The sequence below is a fragment of the Lycorma delicatula genome, chromosome 1 (genome assembly GCF_047948215.1).
Source record: "Lycorma delicatula isolate Av1 chromosome 1, ASM4794821v1, whole genome shotgun sequence".
NCBI classification, from domain to species: domain Eukaryota; kingdom Metazoa; phylum Arthropoda; class Insecta; order Hemiptera; family Fulgoridae; genus Lycorma; species Lycorma delicatula.
The window spans coordinates 222,368,909-222,394,360 of NC_134455.1; the positions used below are offsets into that span (position 1 = coordinate 222,368,909).

The 25,452-nt window shown below is 33.7% G+C and overlaps 1 long non-coding RNA gene across 1 annotated transcript; it reads left to right on the plus strand.

The window, feature by feature from the left end:
- The first annotated feature begins 632 nt into the window (after window positions 1-632).
- On the plus strand, window positions 633-14,275 carry LOC142318256 (uncharacterized). Its single transcript, XR_012754862.1, has 3 exons — window positions 633-706; window positions 7,174-8,289; window positions 13,693-14,275. It is a non-coding gene; the product is annotated as an uncharacterized LOC142318256 (long non-coding RNA).
- The last annotated feature ends 11,177 nt before the right edge of the window (window positions 14,276-25,452 follow it).

The following is a 25,452-nucleotide window of genomic DNA, read 5'->3' on the forward strand; positions in this document are numbered from 1 at the left end:
TAGATGATTTAAAGGAATAGTATTCTATTTCTGTATACTTTATACACTGTACTTAACCAATGAACAAAAAACTAGAGAAAAAATCATTAGGAACCTGCAAAATCCTGATTACAGTTTTCCTCTAAGCATTATTTCGTATGAGAAATCTTTCACGAAACACACATAATTGTGTTTGGAGTGTAGAATATCAAAATGAATAAAATTAAAAACCTGAATCACACGAATTCCGGTCGGCAGGACGTATACATCTTACAGCAATTACAAATTAAACGTGAATAAGCGTAAAATGATCGCAATGATCATTTACTATAATCTCTTCTGCATTGCAAGAGATTGTAGGTTTAAGTAGACTTTCTGGACATTTTTATTACTAATATTTTTATTTAAAATTGAAAATTTCATTCTACCGAAATATTTTGATGAAAACAACGAAAAAACCAAGTTACTTGAGAAGACTCCAAGTAATAAATTAAAATATTATTCAACATTCGAGTATATGTATTCTATTTCTAAAGATAATGTTTAAATCTCTTTTTTTTGTACTTCATCGTATAATTGATAAGAATAATAATAAATATTACTTATCATCTGGTGATAAAGAGTTATCGATAACTGATAAAATATCTGTGTAATCTCATAACTGTATGTATGTTTCCTAATGAACCGACCTTTTCCAGAATTTTGTTAATTTGCTACAAAGAATAATGTAAGTAATATTTTTTTAAACTTATATAACTCATAGGATTTTAATGTTTCTTCAAAAAACACATATTCTGATTGAGTTTTGCAACATTACAGTACTATAATTCTGTGTTCATTCAATATTCATTCTACAGTTCTGTGTTGCGAGTCCCAGGTTCAAATCAAATTTCACATACACCGGTAGTTTTAAATAAATCAGCTTATACCTGTATATATTACGTTTATTGGAATCTAATTAGTCTGATTATCTCCAAGATAATAATTATTTTTTTGTTTTTTTTAACCTCCGGACCATCGTTCGGTATTACTTACTAGACGATGAGATGAATGACAATTTCTGTAGCGCGTGAAAATGCTATGCATGACCGGGACCTCCGGATGAAAGACCGAGACGCTACCACTCGCACTACGGAGGCCGGCCGAGACAAATAATTACAAATAAATATATCGTTGGGAAATCTAAAACTTACTGTAAATCTGTTACAAGTATATAGACTATCATACTTCAGGATAATCTGAAAATAAAAATATAACAGATCCATGGGCTTAGTACTTTTCCTCAAATCGGGAGATTTTTATAGGAATGTTAAAAGTACACGTACATAAACGAATACTCATATAAATCTAGTCTAGTAGCAAGGTACTATTTTTTTTTTTTTTTTTTTTTTTTTTTTTTTACAATTTATAATTTACTTCTAGGTTACCCCAACAATTTTTTTTTTTTATCAAGTGAATTGTTTTCTTAATTATAAACAAAGTATTATTAATAAAAAGGATTAATAGCTTTCTCTCTTAGCATTCAACGCTCTCCACATCTTAACATATCAAAATCTGTTTACTTATTTTATTTTTATTTTGAGAAACGGCTTTGTTTTCAAATGACTAAAAATAAGGTTTTGTGTTGTACAAAACGCATAACAAAAAATTATAATAATTTGTATGGAAATAATAAGTGTTAGGGTTTACAATCCCCAACTTACTTAATTCAGTACGCAACGATTTGATAGAAATGAAATTGAAAGAAAGAAATTAAAAAAGTTTTAAATTTGTTCCAAGAGATTTTTTAACTTTTACCTAACTTTTTTCTCCGATAACGTGTTTAGGTCCTATGTATGCTTACTAGAAGATATTTGCATATTTTTTTTTATCCTTACACTATTATAAATTAATTATTTCGTTAAGTTAATTAAATTTATAATACATAATCTAAATAAGACTTTTTCATTTAATTCGTATGATTTCTGTTCTTTTCTACCGTATTCTATTAGATTTTATATTTCCTATTTAAACGGTACCTTCAAAATTTATACTTTGAGTCATCCAGTTTAAAAATATACTTCGTTTTACATTGTTTTCCTAACAAAGTAAAAACATAAAATCCTCCTAATTGCATCATTAAAAAACATAAACCAAACAAAGTTCCTTTTCGCTGCTCTAATTTCAATCTATAAATAGCAGAACAGTTTCAGATTAGTATGTAACAGATTTCAAAACACCAAAATTTTATCACCGATCGATTCCAACAGTTTACTTCACCTGACACTACTTACTTCAAAGTAGACTGCTATTAGGTTACTACTACTTACTTCAAAGACACTTCCTTTCTTTTTCACACTTCACCTTGCAAGTAAAACCTCTTTTTTATTCTTTCTTGTTTAGTTTGGTTTTTGAAGCCAATACTAAATGTTTGTATGCCAACACAGACGCGCTCAAGTGCTTATATACCTCTCTTACGCTTTTTGTTTAGCCTCCGGAACCACCGTAAGGTATTACCTCAGAGGATGAATGAGGAGATTATATGAATGAAAATGAAGTGTAGTCTTGTACAGTCTCAGGACGACATTCCTTTATTTTACGCTGCATATAGTTTGTTATAATCTCTGTGGTACAATGGATATAAGGAAGCTTAAAAGAAATACGATGTTAGGAAAACACGTTTATGTTTACATAAGTAAATTTAGGAAGACAGAGAATTTAGGATCAATTTACTGATCTGTTTATAAATCAACGGTAAAGGAATTGTAAGAGATAAAGAGTTTATTCCACTGTAACACGTTTATTCCAGCTCGATTCCTTATCTACTCGTACACAGCGTATTAACTGAATGAATCTTTAATACTAGTAAAACATACATATTTAATAGGTTAAAACAATATTTTAAAGTAATAAAGCCGGGTATTACTTTAAGGTAAATATGGTAGTTTCAATGACAAAAAAGCAATGTAATTTGTTTCTATAATTCGATTTAACTATGTCTTACTGTTTTCACATTGTGAGACGTTCACCTCACTGTAGAAAAATCAAGAACATGTGAGTCACAGTAAACTAAAATTAACAATGAAATACAAAATAATACTATCGCGTGTTTCGCGGCTCGATAAGGATATTGAGAGGTTGACAATTTAAAATGTTTATATAATTACAGTTTATTGGTTTAAAATGTTCATAATTGCAGCCAGACAAATCAATAATAATAATAGCATTCGTGATAAATACAATAATGATTATAAGTGACAATAAGAAAACAATAAACACAAATATTAATATACTAATTACAACCACAATAATAATCAGAATAATAGTATTAATAAGCAGTAGTAAACGATAATAATGTTACTGTCAATAACAAACAAAACAATTAATTAATACACAGCATAATACATAACATAACCAAAACAGTAAACGTGTTGTAAAAACATAGCATAATACATAACGTAATCAACAAGAATAGCAATAATATTACACATCAAATAGTGATAAATATAAATAGTAAATAATAAATACAGATTACACACCACAGAGTTTAAAATAAATAATCGTTCGGAATTTATTACAGGTAGATAAATAGAAAAATAGAATCCAGACCCATTAACAAAAGAAACCGCTAGTCTTAACCCTTTTTAATCAGTCGTATATTAACTAACAATCGTATAAAGTTCACTTGCAAATACCTCTGCTGTCTACCCTAACAGTTTATGAATGAAGTTTATTAGTTTATTGCATTATTACTTTCACTTATACACGTATAGTTTTACTGTACTCAGCGATAGTATTTCTTATTTACTGAAATTACTCGTGGCGTCATCTTACTCGTATCGAATTGGATTCAAGATTCTCCTCGCTAGACTGACGTCTCGCATTCTCGTCTCGCAGACACACCTGTGATTCTCCTCGCTGGACCGACGCCATAACGTCTCGCTGGAGTGGTTCGCAGAACTCCGCCGAGCCCACACAACTCGCAGCCTCTCCTTGCTGAACTCCTCATAGAACTGCCCTTGCGAGACTGACGCCGTTATGTCTCCCAGACTGGTTCTAATAAAACGTCTTTTTAGTTGGTCTTACCCTGACTATTTATAGATCATCTATTTATATTATCCCACACTTTCACAGCTGTTGATATCTAAGAATAAATCTCTTAAAATTTCTCGTTGCTACTTCTTGATCTTGTATGCTACATATAAACCCCTCCGTCTCAGAATGTAACTTTCCCTGCATAAGCCAATTATTTGAAGCTTCTTTGTCGACTCCTTCCTGCTCTAGACGGTGCCTATATCTCCCATGCAGCTGTTTTCTTCCCCAATCTAGAATTTTATCTGCATTGGTCTCTTTCTTGTGTTCTACGTTGTTAGTTCTGTTGGCTAGGTTCAATGGCGTATAGTTTTTGTCTGCCGCTACGATGGCTTGATATAAGGGGTAATGCCTGCTATGGAAGTAATACCTTAAGTTTTCGTTCTGGCCGTAGCATAGATTTTTAATATCGAGTACACCTCTTCCACCTTCCTTTCTCGGGGGTGTGAATCTTTCTTTTGACGAGGGGATGTGGTGGGACTTTCCTTGGTAGAATATTTTTCTAGTGAGTCTGTTCAACTCATCAACTCTGCTTCACTGTATTTTATTATACCTAGCGCATACGTGAGTACTGGTACTTCATATGTGTTCACTGCCTTCACTTTATTTCCCCCATTAAGTTCCGAATTTAAAATTAATTTTAATCTCTTTTCATACGTTTTCTTAAGTTTTTCGTTAATGATTTTATGCTCCAATTTTATCGTTTGATCGCATCCTAGGTACTTGTACACGTCCTCTTGTTTCATTGCCTCTATGCTACGCTGGGCCTGCAGGTCGTAATTCTGCGCCTGGCGGAACTATCCCTTCACAATGGCGTTTATCTTGCATTTACTTATTCCTACCTCCATTTTAATGTCTTCACTGAACATTTCGACAAGTTTGAGCAGCTGCGGCATCCGATGTTCAGTCCCTCCATAAATCTTTAAATCATCCATATAGAATAGGTATGCCAGTTTGTAATCTCCTGCTCGCGATTTTATATTGTAACGGTATCTTGCTTCCTTTAACATGCTTGAGAGCGGATTGATAGCCATACAGAACCAGAGTGGACTCAAAGCGTCGCCTTGAAATATTCCTCTACTTACATTTATGGGTCCTGTTTGTATTTTTCTTGTTTCACTGTTTGCAATTAGAATCGTGGTCCAAGCACTCATTGCATGCCTCATGAACCTAATCCTCTTTTCATCAACTTGATAGGTTTCTAAGATCTTCGTAGGCCACGAGTGTGGCACACTATGGAATGCCTTTTTATAGTCTATAAAGGCCATCCACAGATTTCTTTTAGTGTATCGGGCTTGTTGCGTGTTACCGTATCTACGAAAATTTGTTCTTTGCTCCCCCTCGCGGCTTTTGCACATCCCTTCTGCTCTAAATGGAGGATTTGTTGGTTTCCAGGTGCTTGTATAATTTGTTGACAATTTATTATCACCATCATCATCATCATCACCATCACCATCACCATCACCACCACCACCAACACCACCACCTACACCATCACCATCATCATCATCACCACCATCATCATTATCATTGTATTTATCATTACTTTTATTATTATTAATTTGCCTGGTTGTAAACAGGCAAATTACTAATAACTATAATTATATAAACATTTTATACCAATAAACTATAATTTTATAAACATAAATTGTCAACAACATTGAGAGGTTGTTTATAATCGCGGCGAGCCGCACGTAACCACCATGCGACAATATATAGATAGGTCTATATATTATAATAAAAATATTTTACATATACGATATATATGCTGTATATACACATATATATTTGTGTATATGAAATTTCAAATAAATATATTTAATATTATATTTTTTAATACAAAACATTAAAATGAAACGTATATATATATATTTATGAGTAAGCAAACCTTCACTGAAGTTTTTGTCTCAAAAAAAGTAAAAAGAGAAATTTTATTTTCATTAACAACTCCTAAAGGGCTAAATTAAAAAAACGAGGTTTCTTATTTCCAGTTTATAATATGTAAGTGTTGGACGCGTTTAACAAAACATCATGGGAAGCATTTAATATTAGATTGTCGTCAGTACTCTCCAATCACAGACTGGATTTCAAATCGACTTGACAGTCACATAGTGATTTTATGTTATAAAGGTTTTCATAAGCTACAAAGAGGCAGCTAATCTGCCTGCACGAAGAACGTGTATTTCAGCTAGTATAAAATAATATAAAATATGCTACAAAGTACAGAACAAAAATACAGACTTCTAAACAAAATTGTAGTTAGTCATGCTTTGTTTTACCTTAATTATCTATTACACGATTTTCCGAATATTTGAACTTATCGAACCAAATGAAATTTTCCATTACATAGGTTACAATCACATTTAATCTTAATGCTGTAGGCATTATTAAACACGTATAAACAAATGTAAATTAAAAGGGCAGCATTCAAAGTTTTTATAAAACATAATACGTGAATGTAATTTATTTTTCATTAATTTTGATGTTTATTTTGTGAATATTAATTTTACTTATGTTTATTCAAATGACACTCTTTTGATGCAACCCAATGCATGCCTAATTTTGTAACTAAAAGAGTGTATAATTATCCGGGCTAAAGCGATTAATTTATTTTTAACTGTTTTGTGAATTTAAATTTTGTAAATGATGAATAAATTTTAATTTTCCTTCTATCATTTTGCTTTACACTTTTTGTCTAAAAACGAAATATTTTTCACTAATAAACTCATTAAATCTAGTTAACTAGATACAATGAAAATGTAACATACCTAACGGTTTATTTGAAAAAATTCTATTCATATAAGTTTAAAAAAATACATAAATTAAGATGTTTTATCCCCTTTTAATGTTTTTTTCTCTTTTTTGAAATACTTCCTCTGGCTACTGAACTTTCTTCTATGTAACCTAGTACCTGTTTTTCCTTCAAAAGTGATCAAATTAAGCCAAGCTTGAGTTGTAATCATCAGTTTACAACAGAATGGATTCTCTTGCTTGAATAGAAGTTTTCTTTTCTATTACGATACCTTAGTTCATTTCATGTTATTTGTATGTTATTTTTTAATTATAATGCAATTTTTTTTCATTCTTTTATAATTAAAATATAAACTTTTAATTATGTTACAGAATGTTTGGATTTTCAGCTGAAAAAATAATCATTTTATTAAAGAATAAACTCAAAAAATGTTCCACAGATCGTATTACATCAGATTTTTAAGACCTACGTGCAGAACTTATATTTTTGTAATATTAATAGCGATTATTTTTATTATGTACGCAATAAATTATCAGTTACGGAACAATGCAAAGATAACCGAAATTGAAATAAATAAATTTAATAACGATATACTGTTACCATTGTGGCTGAGACAAATTGATTTTGAAGGTTTTGATAACAATACAGGAACTGAAAGCGGATGTTATGTCGTACCCAACATAATACATTTCATTAAATTTAATCAAAGAAAGTTTAGCTTTGTTGAAATGATATGCATTCTGGCAGCTTATAAAAGACAAAGACCAGAATTATTATACATACACACTAACGTTGAGGAATTTTACGGTAAATACTGGGATATAATAAAAAACATAAAAGGAATAAATAACGTTTTAATCGTAAGACCAATACTACTACCTAAAGAAATATTCAATGTTCCGATCAAAGAAAAGTGGCGCGTATACCACGGAAGCGATTTAATGAGAATTAAAATCCTTATGGAATTCGGTGGCATTTATTTAGATAATGATATGTACCTTGTTAAAGATTTAAATGACTTCAGACGATTTGAAATGGTAGTCGGTTGGAAATACGGTAGAACTATGGGCAATCAAATTATGATCGCACACAAAGATGCAAGGTTTTTAAAAGAATATTTAATATCTTACATGAACGGCTACGATCCAGACAATTGGCTGTATAATGCTGCAGTCAAACCCACCAAAGAAATATTAAATCGCAAACCGTATTTGGTACATCGTGTTGAAGAGTATTTTGGAATTTACGATAAAATTCATAATTTATTCATGAATTCTTGGGAAAACTGGAAAGATTATTATTCTTTACATTTACTAATCGGTCACCAATATTCTCTTAAATCAGGATTTGATAAAATATCTTACCCGGTTTTATTTGAAGATTTTAATATAGTAAATTATAAGAACATTACATTTTACCAGATGGTTAATGATTTGTTTAATCCTGCACGAAAACGATATTGATAGCAGAAAATAAGTCGTCAGCAGGTATGTATCATGCAAAATCACTTTTTTCTCATCAATTCTATAAATTTTTACGTACTTAAGAAAAAAACTAGCATTTATCTCCATCACTTAGTATTAGCACTGGGCATTGTTTTTTGAAGGTTGTTCTATTCCATTTTTTAATTACATAACTTTTGCATTGTTTAAATTTATACAATATTTCATATTAACGAGATTTTTTTCTTTTTGAACAATTAAGTTTAAAACTCGTCATATTTTAAATATAGTTATTGAAGGGAGTTAATGTGTTTAGGAGGAGCAAGAGGCTTCAAAATTTTCGTACACTTTTGTAAATGAAGGGCACCCTCAAAAGAGAATATTTTTAATAGTTTAAATTTTACTTTGTTTTTCCAGAACAATTAGTCTGGGTTTTTCTCTATAATTAATGTATGTAAAAACCATCAGATAATACAGCAATGAAAATAATTATATAAAACTTCGGTACAAAAGAAAAAAAAAACCAAACTACAAAATTATATTTAAAGATGCAGTATCACATAAGATTTAACGTATTAAAAATATGTGTAAATATAATTTATTTAAATTTGGGGCGATCCATCCAACTGCAAGATTTTTAAAAAGAAAAGTTCCGACATCCCAACCTCGTAGAAGAAGACACCCACTTTGTGACGTTACCAGTCGCCACACCACCCCCTCCGTTCCGAACCCTGAGAAGCTTTACCGGAGGTCGTCTTTGGACCCTCTAACTGATTACATCTCACAGCCATCAGCCAGGCCTCGGTCGGGATGCCACCGATGTAAATGCCTCGAACAACGTTGTTCGAGAACCAACAGTTTTGTCGATCTCGCAATAACGGGATAGAATTTGTCAACAAATCAGTGAACGGTGTTATAAACAACATACCATCGACATAACACAAGATTATTTATTATTACAATTCTGTTCAGGGAATGACCATGTCAGCTGTTTGTCGAGCAGTTCTCTTCGTGCGTTGAGTGTGTTAGCTTCGGTTGTGCTCTGTACATTTTTTTTTTGTTATCAATTTATAGTCAGGTTAAGGTCTTTATATGATTTAGGTTATCTAATGACTTTATTTAATTTTTACTTACTGTTCGCAGCTGTTTCTGTATTGTCGGATATAATATATAAAAACTAAAATAGATTATGTTTAAGTAAAATGCTGTACTCGGTAAAACTGATCGTGCTATGTTTTCGTGCTGTACGTTAATTATGTGTTTGAATTCCTGTAATTTTTTATTTGTGAACGTAATGTTTATTCAATGCAGACTGTATTATTCTCAGTTTAGTCTTCTGTTCTTGTAGCATAAATATTATTTACCGTATTTTCCTTTACTTTGATCATAAACTCTTCTTGCGTTTCTGGTATAATTATATAAATTTAACAAACTTTAAATAGTGTTGATGTGCTGTATTATTATTTTTATATTATACATTTTGATTAACATTTTGGTAAAAAATGTACTTGCTTTTAATTTTGCCAAATTTCAAGTCTCAAAAAGTGTTCTTTGAAGAATCAGATTACTCGTACATCCCTTGGGAAATTTTGTATATGTTTATTTACATCTGTTTTAATATCCAGAAAAGTAAATTAGAAGATTCTCATTTAAAAATAACAATATTATATGTTTTATATTAAATTAAATTAAATATTCATAAAATAAAATCACATGTACATTAGAATTTCATATAAAAACACAAAAAATTCTATAACAGCAGATAAATTTTAACATTTGCGAAATAATTACTAAAGAAGTAGTCAAACAAAGTCACAAGAAAAAACAGACTCATAACAAACAGTTATACAACTAAAAAATTTACTTTTAAAACGCCTAAGTATACAAATATAATCCAGACATGTATGTTTACAAAGGCTTATGAGTAGAGATAATAAGCTGGAGAAAATACGCAACATACATTTTAAAAACTTTGTGAAATTCATCTTTTAACCACTCATCTTTTTAAGAATTATTTCACGTTTAAAACTGATCGTGCTATGTTTTCGTGCTGTACGTTAATTATGTGTTTGAATTCCTGTAATTTTTTATTTGTGAACGTAATGTTTATTCAATGCAGACTGTATTATTCTCAGTTTAGTCTTCTGTTCTTGTAGCATAAATATTATTTACCGTATTTTCCTTTACTTTGATCATAAACTCTTCTTGCGTTTCTGGTATAATTATATAAATTTAACAAACTTTAAATAGTGTTGATGTGCTGTATTATTATTTTTATATTATACATTTTGATTAACATTTTGGTAAAAAATGTACTTGCTTTTAATTTTGCCAAATTTCAAGTCTCAAAAAGTGTTCTTTGAAGAATCAGATTACTCGTACATCCCTTGGGAAATTTTGTATATGTTTATTTACATCTGTTTTAATATCCAGAAAAGTAAATTAGAAGATTCTCATTTAAAAATAACAATATTATATGTTTTATATTAAATTAAATTAAATATTCATAAAATAAAATCACATGTACATTAGAATTTCATATAAAAACACAAAAAATTCTATAACAGCAGATAAATTTTAACATTTGCGAAATAATTACTAAAGAAGTAGTCAAACAAAGTCACAAGAAAAAACAGACTCATAACAAACAGTTATACAACTAAAAAATTTACTTTTAAAACGCCTAAGTATACAAATATAATCCAGACATGTATGTTTACAAAGGCTTATGAGTAGAGATAATAAGCTGGAGAAAATACGCAACATACATTTTAAAAACTTTGTGAAATTCATCTTTTAACCACTCATCTTTTTAAGAATTATTTCACGTTTAAAGCACATCCGACAACCTCTTCTTCACTTATAAGATTTTATTTTGAAACTCGAAGTAATTCTGCTTTTATGTATTTATGAATTTTGCCTATCTTTAAATATTCCGTTTTTTATTCTTAAAATTATTCGTTTTTTATCCTTACATTTGATTTTTTTTTTTACATCTATTACGTTTTCACCCCTCTTGCCGTCGGGTGCTGAAACCTAGCGGTGGCTAGGGTGCCCACAGCATACTATGGTCACCAGACCATCACGCCACTCTACGTCATAAGCTGCTCCCTCGATCACTATACGTAACGTCTCCTAAACCAGTCTGCACTCATACCTAACTCAAGGTGGTCGTATCCGGATGGACTCTCTCAATTCTTGTTCGGATGAACATTATTTTAAGTTTTATTTAGCTTTGTTTGCTACCTTTAAAGTTAAGTTATAAGTTACAAGTGTTTATGTTACAAAATTCTTTTAAACCGCCAAGACGGCATACAATTAAACAATACTTCAGTAATCAACAAGTTGTTGTCTTCATTCATCACCTATGAACACATACAATCCACCCCCCTCTAAAATCTAGCGCAACGCTGTTGACAAACGGCGTCCCATCGACGTCGCAACAATATCTATTCGTAATAAAATTAAAGAAAAAATATTTTGGTAACATTATTTGCTAACTTAACAAAGAAATTGCAGATACTACCTAAAAATCTCATTTAAATAAGGTTGAACAGAATTTTAATTTCCCAATTTCTATCTAATTGATTGGTACTTCTTGTTTTTAATAGCCAACATATTGTTTAAATAGACTGTATTAAACAGGATCATCCTTTATCGAATTGCTTGGGCAAACATTTAATCACAAACTGAAGGATACACTCAAGGATGCACGCATTACAAGGACACATTCACTTATCAAACAAATACAATTAACAAAATAAAAACATAAAACAACCATCATAATAAAAGAATAAAAAGTTTAATATCACCTCTTAGAACTTACAAATACACAAAAATTGACAGAAACAACATTTGAATCGAATAATCACATCATAAATTAGATTGTTTATTTAAAAGATTTCCTAGTCATTTTAAGGCGTATATCATTGATAACAGCGCCAATGGTAACATCACAGTCGTAGTTGGCATAAATTAGCAAGCAAAGATTCTTTTGAAGAAAAAATTACAATATTTTGAAAGTTTTTAATATTCAGTGATTAAATTCGATTTTCCATTATTGTTTCTTGATTAATTAGTTACTTAAGATAAATATTTTTTTATTTGTAATAAACAAAACTCAAATTTTATGATCCAAATCCAGCAGATTTTCACAATGTTTATTTATCAACTGACGAATAAATTGGCTATTCAAGGAATTACCAGTTATTCCCCAAATGTTATTCAAGAAATGTTGTTTTCGATTGAAGATTCTTTTTAGGATGAGAATTAATTTATAAGTGACAATGATATTGATACGAATATTATTAAAAATATTAAAAGATAAGATAAGTAATATAATAAGTGGTTTGTCATTTATAGTTAACTATAATAAGTTATAATATTAAGTGTTTGTCACTTGTATAGTTAAGTCCCAAATTTTTTAAAATTAAGTTGTAATGGAGAGGACTGCTTTTGAACGTAAAACATCAAGTTTATTCTATTTCTTAATTTATCATTTTATGTAAATTTAACTCATTAATTACTACTGCTTTTATCCAAATATATTTCTAAGATAGTATGCAATGAATGATGGATTTTGATTCTACCAGCTGTTCTATTTAATGATGGTCTTTTATTTTTTTTATTCATTATGTATATGTGTCTGTTTTGCACTTACGTACATAAAAATGGAACAGAATCACAATTTAAAATTAATTATGTAATATAAAACGTAATATTGCAATATTATTTTTATTCGTGAAAAAATAATATTATACAAGATGCATTTCATTGTAAATACTTGCATTATGTAATGAAATAACAATATTTATATTTTTAGTAGATAAATAAACAGAGAAAACTAACTGGATGAAGACGGTCTATTTCATAAAACTGTATTATATGCAAATTGGTTATTCTCTTTGACAGAATAACATGTTATAAATAATAGTAATTATTAATTAAAATAATTATTAATATGAATATAATGCATTAGTATATATTTCAACAAGTATATACCGTACAATGTATGTACTATATTTACTCAAACTGTCTTCAGCAATGTGTACAATAATAAAATCTAATACAAACTATGTATAAAAATAAAATCAATACAAACAAAATAAAATCTAGGTCTAATGGAACCTAATAAAATTACTTAGTAAAATTGTAGGAATAACCCTGCTGATTAAAATAATAATTTTTGCATTTCCCATTTCATATTATCTCAGTATTTTATAGAAAATATTTATTTTCTTAAAACGAATCTTTTTTCTATCGATACTCTATCTATTCGCTAGAAGAAAAAAACAATTAACAAGCTTGCATTCATGATGAACGAATAAATTTTCTAGCTAATACTGTTGTCTTGCTGTAGTTATTTGATCACAAAATGATGATAAGTACATTAGATTTAATATATTCTCTAGTTTTAACCTAATCTCAAAATATGTTTTTCTTTTCTAGGTAGTTTATCTTGCCTTTGAGTAAAAATTTAAGCAGTTCAACTGAAGAGAAATTAATTTCTGAAACGTATGTTAAGAACCAAGACGATAGTTTTAGGAGAGAATAGAGTCTATAAATAAGAGGAGTAATAGAAAAAATTTGCCTTCTACGTTGCCCATCTCACACGGATTTATGTGAGAACAGATTAAAATCATAACAGGGAAAAATCACGCATTTCGAATACGGAAAGTTTGGAGAAATAGTGTATATGCAGTGAAGGTTTGATATAGAGTCGTACAGTGCACTAACTGTTAACCAGTAGACAGCGTAACTGATATCTTTTATAAAAACACTTACGGAATACTTTCATTATTAGTGAACTTATAATGTTATTAATCATGGAATTGAACTATCTTTTTTTTTCTACTGCTACGGACTATTTTAATTTACAGTTTAACAACCTCGTAGTGTTTTCATTGACTGTTTATAGAACGAATTTTGGTACCGTTCGTACACTTTTTTCAGTCTTTTTAAAATATTTTATATATGTATAGCTCAGTTACCGTTTTTATCTTGATAATAAATACAAAAATAGTATTAACAATTTCGTAGTTTAATAACCTGTTAAATAAGATTCATCTTCAGTCACACAGTGGTATTGAATAATTAAGCACTCATTGTCTTTCAAAGAATTATATTTATGCGTTTTATAATTTTATAAGTCATAAATTACATCCGTTATTAATAGAATATTATAAAAGTTATTCAATTGTTAAATTTTACTTATTATTCTTTTTTATTTGATTTCAGTCGTCCGAGTACTTCCGTATATTATTCACTTGGTTTTTATTTTGTACCTGTTTCTTTAGTTCAATTTCCTTTTTTGTCTTCAATTACTTTCTTCGTTAAATCTAATTTTTCCCTCTTAAAAAGATATACTCCTTTATACGTATTTACTTTCGTTAATAAATCAATATAACCGTATAAGTAAGATGATCATTGATCTAATTTTTTCCATCTAATCAGTCAATACCTATTAATAAAAGTTTCTTATTTCTCCTACTTTTTTAATAAACTACTTCATTTCAAAATTTATCAGTACACCGGTTTTTAAAATTTCCTTCAACACAACATTACAAAAGTGTCTGTTGTTTATCTCTGCGGTTTCCCTTTTGTCCATAAATTTCTGTCATAAAATACAGCCCTTCAAATAAATGTGTTTTTAAACAGGTTTTATATTTTTAAGAAAAAATACGCTTGCTCATGCTAATCTACTTTTGATGTTTTCCTTCCTTCTTCCAGCTTATGATTTTAGTCCATAAATAGCAAAGTTTCTCAACCTTTTGTCCTGAGCTTAATATTTACGCAATCACCTTTTGACCCCTTTTTACTGATCTCGAAGGGGAAGATCCCGTCATGTACCGATTCCGGTCGCCACGCCACCCCCTCCGAACCTAGCCCTGATGGGTTTTACCGGAGGTCATCTTCTGAATCCCCGACGGGGAGTCTTATTCTTTAAGACTTTGGGGGTTGGCGTCCCCACGGGCCTAGCCTCTGCAGCTATTCTTCCCACTATACAGTGAGCTGCAGAACACTTTACATTATACACATATACTACACCAAGAACACTACATAAATTACAACATACACACTTACACAATTACACAACATCCTACACTGATATTTCTTACATTAACACTCGGTGGTGTTGCGACATCTTACGAAACGCAACCGTAACCCAAGGTGGGAACAAATCGTGCCGATGGGTGAATGGCTCTACGTAGTGAGTCTTGAACGATGTCCTCTGGGCACCAGGGCGAACCCAGTTGTACTTAGCTCTAGCTCCAGTACGCGTGCGCTCTGCTGGAGTGGTCCATTTTTCGCCGGCACTCGTGGGACCAAAATTTCTGTTCCTATATTAAATTCCAAGATGATTGGTGGTCCATCTGAAAAAAACCACCAAATTAAGTCTTGCGAAGAGACCTCGATCAGCTTTGTCTGACGAGGATAAAAGTCCTATGGAAGAGAACTACAAATCTATAGACTTGAACCTTAAAAATATTCGATTCATTGTTCTCCGAAATAGTCAGGAAGGTGGCTCCCTCCAAAAGGTTTCACCTTTCCTAATAAATAAAACTGTAGCAGGTGCAAGTGGCTCCCCGAAGAACATCAGGAAATTACGCGACGGATCGATTCTGGTTGAAACATTCAACGACGAACAGAGTCGATCAATCTTACGTCTCCGTAATATGGGTGGTATAAATATAAGTGCTGAAAGCCACAAAACTTTAAATACGAGCAGGGGTGTAATTTTTTGTCGGGACCTCTTAGATATACATATCAATGAAATAGTTGACGAGCTTTGCCACCAAGATGTTGTTGAAGTGAAACGTATTATGAAACGGCAGAACGGAACAGAAGAACCGACACCGTCTCTTATATTAACATTTAATCTCCCTGTTCCACCAGAAAAGATTAAAGTGGGTTACCTCTCGGTTCGGGTACGATCACTCATACCCAACCCACGGCGATGTTTCAGATGCCAAGGTTTTGGTCACACTACAACATCTTGTACAAAAACTGAGATCTGTGCTCGATGTGCTAAAGAAGGTCACAATGACACTAACTGCGAAGAAAGTGAAAAATGCGCAAACTGCAGTGGTCCACATACAGCCCGCTCCCGAGATTGCCCAATCTTTAAAGAAGAAAAGGGAATTCTCAAAATCTGTACGGAGCAAAAGTTATCTTTCCCGGCCGCACGAAGAGAATACAAAAAGTTAAATAATTCACGGAACCTGGTTAAACCAGATGGATCTTTTGCCACCGCTACATCTAAACAAATTCCTACAAATGTTAATAATCAGCAGTGCGGATCCTGCAATGAGCTTAAAAAACTTGTTCAGATGCTTTCTGATCAAGTAGCTTCACTTACAGCCACTATCTCAGAGCTGACAAAGATGAAGAAAACGTCTTTCGTCGCAGTTAGTGAATCCAACAGTGTGATACACACGAAAGTTCCTGCTCCCAAAGTCGTACCGGCACGAGTAGCGACTATCACAGCTGGCAGTAAGCCACCTAATAAGCTCCCTGTAAAGGGAACCCACATAACCACCACCTCTGGGATGTTAACTGCAGCATCCTATTCAAATAAATCTCCTCCACCATCACCTCATTTACTGGAGGATATGGTTGAAGAACCACCCGACCCTACGGCATCGGAGTTCTTTAAAATAAAAAATACAAAAAAGAAAAACCGAATCACCTACAACTAATTTTTATATAATTTCCGAAACTTAATTCTTCTGTGAGAGATACGACTGCCTAGTAGACAGTAGGGAGAGTGGTGGAGTAGCGATTTTTATGAAGAATGGGGTGTCTGCTACAAGAATTCAACTAACCACTGTCATTCCTGCTATTGCAGTAAAGGTCTCTATTCCCTTCGAATTGCATATCTGCAATCTGTATCTCTCACCGAACACTGAGTTCAATGTTTTAGATGTCTCAAATCTCCTCACGCAAATACCATCTCCATCGTTAATAGTAGGAGACTTCAATGCCCATCATATTTCCTGGGGCTCAACCTTCTGCTCCACTCGAGGAAATATGATAAACAGATTGAGACAAGACTTTGACCTTTGCCTACTGAATAATGGATCACCCACATTCATGTCCTTATCAACTGGTACCGTATCTAACCTTGATCTCTCCATATGCTCACCGAATGTGCTCCCTCATTTTAATTGGTCTGTTTGTGATGACTTTCACGGCAGTGATCATAGACCAATTATTATTGGTTTTGGTGTAGACTGCGAGATTAAAAGAAGGCCACGGAGATGGATTGTTGAAAAGGCAGATTGGAACGGATACCATAAAGCATTCCAATCTCAGTATGACGATGAAGCGAACATCCCCGACCAATATTCTTCTTTTACGTCCATGATACTTGAGAATGCCAACAGATATATCACACAAACATCGGGTAATCCTAGACGTCCTTTCGTTCCATGGTGGAACGATGATTGCAAATATGCTATTAGGAATCGACGACAGGCACTACGAAAATTTAATCGTAGGCCTACAACAGAACATCTAAATTTATACCGCAGGGCTAGAGCGGTGTGCCGTCGAGTATTCTTGGACGCTAAGAGGAATTCATGGACGGAATACGTGAGCACTATCTCACGCACTACTCCCACGTCTACTGTATGGAAGAAAATTCGTGCAATTTTCGGATCACCGAAACAATCTATTCTTGGTCTTATTGATGAAGGAGAACCCTTTCATCATCCTCGGAAGTGGCAAATAGTCTAGCAAAATCTTTCCGCTCGGTGTCTCTCACCTCATCATAAAATAACGATTTTCAACGTTACAAGATACAAATAGAAGTATTATCGTTAAATATTGGTGATTCGGTTGGTGAATTAAACACTCCATTCGTATTAAAAGAATTGTTACATGCACTTAAAAACTCACGGGACACTTCCCCAGGACCGGACAACATTCGCCTTTCCATGCTTTCACACCTTCCTAACTCGGCACTACAACAACTTTTGAATATTTTCAACGGTTTATTCTCCGAACAAGTCTTCCCACCCGGCTGGTCAGAAGCATTTATTATACCAGTACTAAAACCTGGTAAAGACCAAACGAACCCCTCAAGCTACCGCCCTATTTCTTTAACAAGCGTTTTGGGAGAACAGTGTGGTTTTCGACAAGGACGATCTTCTATTGACCATTTAGTGTCACTGGAAACAGCCATACAAAACGCTTTCCTAAATCGGCAGCACCTCGTCGCTATCTTCTTCGATATAAAAAAGGCGTATGACACAGCCTGGCGACGTGGTATTCTTAACACTCTCAAAGAATGGGGAATCAACGGCAATATGATTGCTTTTATCCGGGGATTCTTAAATCACCGAACGGCTCGTGTTCGTGTGGATGATTCGCTCTCAGATAGTGTCATCTTGGAGAATGGAGTGCCCCAAGGTAGTGTATTAAGTGCCACCTTATTTTCTGTAGCCATAAACGATATTACCAAATGTGTTCAGGCTCCTGTCTCATGCTCTCTATTTGCTGACGACTTTGCTATCTACATTGCAAGCCGTTCAGCACCTACAGCAGAGAGACTACTGCAGAACACTATATCTCACCTTGAAGCTTGGTCCAGAATTACTGGTTTCACATTTTCATCCGAAAAAACAAAATGTGTAGTTTTTTCTCGACTACGAAACCATTCTATTCCGCAAATATTTCTGAACGGAGAGACTATTACTATCTCTACTTTCGTCAAGTTTTTAGGTTTATTTTTTGATAGCCGTCTTACTTGGGTCAAACATTTAAAAGAATTGAAAACAAAATGTTCCAAACTTCTAGATATGATGCGAGTCCTTACTAACACCAACTGGGGAGCCGATAGATCATGTATGATACGTTTTTACTATTCCTTTGTTCGCTCCCGTTTAGATTATGGTTGTGTCGCCTACTCTTCAGCTCGTCAAACCGTGCTTAAAATGCTGGATAGTGTACATCATGCTTTCCTTCGGCTTGCCACAGGCGCGTTTAGATCAAGTCCTGTCGCAAGCTTACTTGTAGACTGTGGTGAACCATCACTTTGGGATAGACGAGACCAGCTCTTATTATCTTATTTTGCTCGTCTCAGAGGACAGCCAAATCACCCGGTTCTTGACTCGGTCTTTAGAAATCCTAATCTAGGAAAGTATGAGGACCATCCACGTCGTACTGCACCTGTAAGTGTCCGTACCTGGCGTCTGCTGCAGCATATAAATGTTGACACACCGTCATTCTTTCCTATGCACCCTTGCTCATATCCTCCATGGAGAATAAACCTCATAAATTTTAATTTTGACCTCACTACATAAAATAAACAATCAACACCATCTATTGTCTTTCAACAAATGTTTCAGTGTGTTCTCTCCAAGATGAAACCAGACGCGGTTGTATACACTGATGGATCGAAACAAAACGATACAGTTGGGTGTGCATTTGTTGTCAATGAGAGAACTTATATGTTTGGTCTACTCGATATTACGAGTGTGTTTACCGCTGAACTATACGCTATAAATAAGGCTCTGAACATCATCAACTCTAAATATAGAAAAATTCTTATTTGCAGTGACTCGTGTAGTCATGCCTTTAAAAACTTTTATTCTAAACATCCTATCGTCATTGAAATTTATAACGCAATCGCTGAGTTGAATAATCGCAACACAGAATTAAGTTTTTGCTGGGTCCCTAGCCACGTAGGGATTCCAGGTAATGAACATGCAGATTCCGCTGCCAAAGAAGCATGTAACTAGCCTCCTTTCACCACCCGAGTTGCTACTTCTGATTTCATTAACTATGTAAAACAATTATTAAGAGCAAGGTGGCAAGGTGATTGGACGGCTACCATTGATAATAAACTCCGTCAGATTAAAGATTCTGTGTTACCATGGGACTACTCATACAGAAAACCCCGGCGTGAGGAAGTAGTTCTCTGTCGATTGCGGATAGGACACACGAGGGTCACACGCGAGTACCTGTTTACAAGAGGACAACCACCTATATGCGCACGATGCAACTGCCGCGTGACTGTGCACCACATACTCGTGGACTGCGTATGTTATGCGGCATTACGTCGTAAATTTAAACTACCCAGTAACATCCGTGGTATCTTGTGTAATGATAAAGAGGTTTTAAACCGGATGTTTCTGTTTTTACGTAGTATAGGGTTAATACAAAAAATTTAATTAGTATGTATTGTTTTGTAATTGTATGTATTGTCCTATGTATTGTTTTTGTTATCCGAGTAGCGAGCCTTTTACACTCCCTATCGGAATTTTTTTTTTTTTTTTTTTTTATATATATATATATATATATATTCATATTTTTTTGTTTTTTTGTTTGTTTTTTTAATTCGTCTGTGATATTAGTTGTAAGATTTTTGTGATATTAGTTGTAAGACTTTAAACATAATAGTTTTAAGTTTTATTTCTTTTTAGTTTTAAGTTTTATTTATTTTTAATATGATAGTTTTTAACGTAGTTTTAAGTTACATGTTAGTGTTTTTGTTATCCGAGAATAGGCCCTTTACACCCATTCCGGATTTTGTTTCCTGTGATAGTAGTTTTAAGTTTTAATTTTATGTAACAATTTTAATTACTTTTATTTATTTATTTATTTTCCGGGCGATGATAACGTCCAACCGTTTTTCGCCCAAAAAAAAAAAAAAAAAAAAAAAAATCTTCTGAATCCAATGACTGAATAACATCTCTCAGTTAACAGCTTGGCCTCCGTCAGGATGCCACCGATGTAAATGCCACGAATGACATTTTCATCGGTGTAAGAACGTACTATCAATAAACACAACACAAAACCAAAAACAAACTACTCAAACGAACAGAACTGAATAGAAATAAAATATTTAAACTTTGAGGTATAGATCTACCAACGAAATAAAGCGAACAGCATCACGAAATAACGGAACAAAAACAAAACTACGGAGTCCCTATTTTGGCGACAAGAGATCTAGTTAGAAACCCAAGAGGTCCCTAACCACCCGGGTAACTGGAACTTCCAATCCTACACTTCCTCCACAACTCGCTGAAGAAACAAATATTCATGAAATTCTCCACAATTGACCATTTGGCCCGGCTTTTCCAGTTAACATTTAAATCTAAAATAGACCCAGTATCTTCGAGCTGCCTCACTACCTCAAGTCATCTTTCATCATACCGATGACAGACGTATAAAACATGAAAGGCATCATCTATTATGCCATGCCACGGGGACACAGACCCGAATCAGCCAGGCCGACACGAGCCAACCTATCCCTAAAAGCACCATGGCCTGAAAGAAACTGAGTTATATACTTGTTAGGAGACACCCAAGAGGCGCCCTGCAGACTCCTCACATAAGGAAAAAGACCATGCGTGTAATGCCTATCAGTCCTCTCATCCCACCTAGTCTGCCACAATTGAAATCCGTCATTCTCAATCTAATCAATTTCATTCTAACCTCATTCTCAATCTAATTGTAGCAGATGTTAGTAGACCCAACTTCTTTACGAAATAGCATTGTTGACACTCAAGCCCAAGAACATCAATAGGCTTTACTCCAGCAATCACCAGGATAGCCGCACGAGAAAATGTTCGGTAACCCCCTGTTACCGTTAACAACAAAAGGCGCTGGGCCCTCAAAAACATGACTATCAATTTTTAATTTTTGCCTATCCGCCCAAAAAGGTGCGGCATACAACATAATTGCCTCACACAACCTTAGAGATTCTCATAGTCTTAAAATTCATACTCCAATCCGAATTAACCTCACTCGAATATTCTAGAAAAGAAAATTTTCGTCAAGGAGCACCCCGAAGTAATTCTGTACTTGAGCATATCGAATTTCAACGCCTGCCATTGAAACACGTACTCCCGCGTCGTAACCAAACGGCCCTTCAACAGCATCTTGGTTTTATCCGGGCTAAATGCCATCTTATGTTGACGGTTCCGCAGCTCAAGTATCCTACATGCCCGAGAGGCGCGGAGCTCAACCTCAATTCGTAAACATCCTTTGACCAGCAGTAGCGCGTCATCGGCACGCTGAGAGGCTGCTCGTCAGCCCTGTACATATAAAAATATGTTAGGCAACGCGATAGCCGGCGGTCATCCTCTTCTTTTTTTTTTTTGGCTTCAGTCATTTGACTGGTTTGATGCAGCTCTCCAAGATTCCTTATCTAGTGCTAGTCGTTTCATTTCAGTATACCCTCTACATCCTACATCCCCAACAATTTGTTTTACATACTCCAAACGTGGCCTGCCTACACAATTTTTCCCTTCTACCTGTCCTTCCAATATTAAAGCGACTATTCCAGGATGCCTTAGTATGTGGCCTATAAGTCTGTCTCTTCTTTTAACTATATTTTTCCAAATGCTTCTTTCTTCATCTATTTGCCGCAATACCTTTTCTTTTGTCACTTTATCCACCCATCTGATTTTTTACATTCTCCTATAGCACCACATTTCAAAAGCTTCTAATCTTTTCTTCTCAGATACTCCGATTGTCCAAGTTTCACTTCCATATAAAGCGACACTCCAAACATACACTTTCAAAAATCTTTTCCTGACATTTAAATTAATTTTTGATGTAAACAAATTATATTTCTTACTGAAGGCTCGTTTAGCTTGTGCTATTCGGCATTTTATATCGCTCCTGCTTCATCCATCTTTAGTAATTTTACTTCCCAAATAACAAAATTCTTCTACCGCCATAATCTTTTCTCCTCCTATTTTCACATTCTGCGGTCCATCTTTGTTATTTCTACTACATTTCATTACTTTTGTTTTGTTCTTGTTTATTTTCATGCGATAGTTCTTGCGTAGGACTTCATCTATGCCGTTCATTGTTTCTTCTAAATCCTTTTTACTCTCGGCTAGAATTACTATATCATCAGCAAATCGTAGCATCTTTATCTTTTCACCTTGTACTGTTACTCCGAATCTAAATTGTTCTTTAACATCATTAACTGCTAGTTCCATGTAAAGATTAAAAAGTAACGGAGACAGGGAACACCCTTGTCGGACTCCCTTTCTTATAACGGCTTCTTTCTTATGTTCTTCAATTGTTATTGTTGCTGTTTGGTTCCTGTACATGTTAGCAATTGTTCTTCTATCTCTGTATTTGAACCCTAATTTTTTTAAAATGCTGAACATTTTATTCCAGTCTACGTTATCGAAAGCCTTTTCTAGGTCTATAAACGCCAAGTATGTTGGTTTGTTTTTCTTTAATCTTCCTTCTACTATTAATCTGAGGCCTAAAATTGCTTCCCTTGTCCCTATATATTTCCTGAAACCAAATTGGTCTTCTCCTAACACTTCTTCCACTCTCCTCTCAATTCTTCTGTATAAAATTCTAGTTAAGATTTTTGATGCATGACTAGTTAAACTAATTGTTCTGTATTCTTCACATTTTTCTGCCCCTGCTTTCTTTGGTATCATAACTATAACACTTTTTTTTAAGTCTGATGGAAATTCCCCATTTTCATAAATATTACACACCAGTTTGTATAATCTATCAATCGCTTCCTCACCTGCACTGCGCAGTAATTCTACAGGTATTCCGTCTATTCCAGGAGCCTTTCTGCCATTTAAATATTTTAATGCTCTCTTAAATTCAGATCTCAGTATTGTTTCTCCCATTTCATCCTCCTCAACTTCCTCTTCTTCCTCTATAACACCATTTTCTAATTCATTTCCTCCGTATAACTCTTCAATATATTCCACCCATCTATCGACTTTACCTTTCGTATTATATATTGGTGTACCATCTTTGTTTAACACATTATTAAATTTTAATTTATGTACCCCAAAATTTTCCTTAACTTTCCTGTATGCTCCGTCTATTTTACCAATGTCCATTTCTCTTTCCACTTCTGAACACTTTTCTTTAATCCACTCTTCTTTCACCAGTTTGCACTTCCTGTTTATAGCATTTCTTAATTTCCGATAGTTCCTTTTACTTTCTTCATCACTAGCATTCTTATATTTTCTACGTTCATCCATCAGCTGCAATATATCTGAAACCCAAGGTTTTCTACCGGTTCTCTTTATTCCGCCTAAGTTTGCTTCTGCTGATTTAAGAATTTCCTTTTTAACATTCTCCCATTCTTCTTCTACATTTTCTACCTTATCTTTTTTATTCAGACCTCTTTCGATGTCCTCCTCAAAAATCTTCTTTACCTCCTCTTCCTCAAGCTTCTCTAAATTCCACCGATTCATCTGACACCTTTTCTTCAGGTTTTTAAACCCCAATCTACATTTCATTATCACCAAATTATGGTCGCTATCAATGTCTGCTCCAGGGTAAGTTTTGCAGTCAACGAATTGATTTCTAAATCTTTGCTTAACCATGATATAATCTATCTGATACCTTCCAGTATCGCCTGGCTTTTTCCAAGTGTATATTCTTCTATTATGATGTTTAAATTGGGTGTTGGCAATTACTAAATTATACTTCGTGCAAAATTCTATAAGTCGGTCCCCTCTTTCATTCCTTTTGCCCAGCCCGTATTCACCCACTATATGTCCTTCCTTGCCTTTTCCAATGCTTGCATTCCAATCTCCAACTATTATTAAATTTTCATCTCCTTTTACGTGTTTAATTGCTTCATCAATCTCTTCGTATACACACTCTACCTCATCATCATCATGGGCGCTTGTAGGTATATAGACGTTAACAATCGTTGTCGGTTTAGGTTTTGATTTTATCGTTACTACAATGATTCTATCGCTATGCGTTTTAAAATACTCCACTCTCCTCCCTATCTTCTTGTTCATCACGAAACCTACTCCTGCCTGCCCATTATTTGACGCTGAGTTAATTACTCTAAAATCACCTGACCAAAAGTCGCCTTCCTCTTCCCACCGAACCTCACTAATTCCTACTATATCCACATTTGTCCTACCCATGGTCATCCTCAGCCGTATCAAAGAATGAAACTCCACAATCCACAATAAGGAGCCCAGCACACTGCCTTGAGGGCAACCCTTAGACAGTGTCGTGGCCGCTATCACAAAGTAGAATGTCTTGATGTTCAAAGTAGCTATGCGTTACCTGCGTTTCATTTTTGGTACAATCACGTCTCTGTAATTGAAATATAGAAGAAGGCCACCATACATTGTTAAATGCCCCGGATATGTCAAGGAAAATTCCCAAGACATACCAAGAAGTACTATTCTCGACAGTGCTTAAAACTCGTAAAATAGCATCTTCTGCCCCCTTACCAGG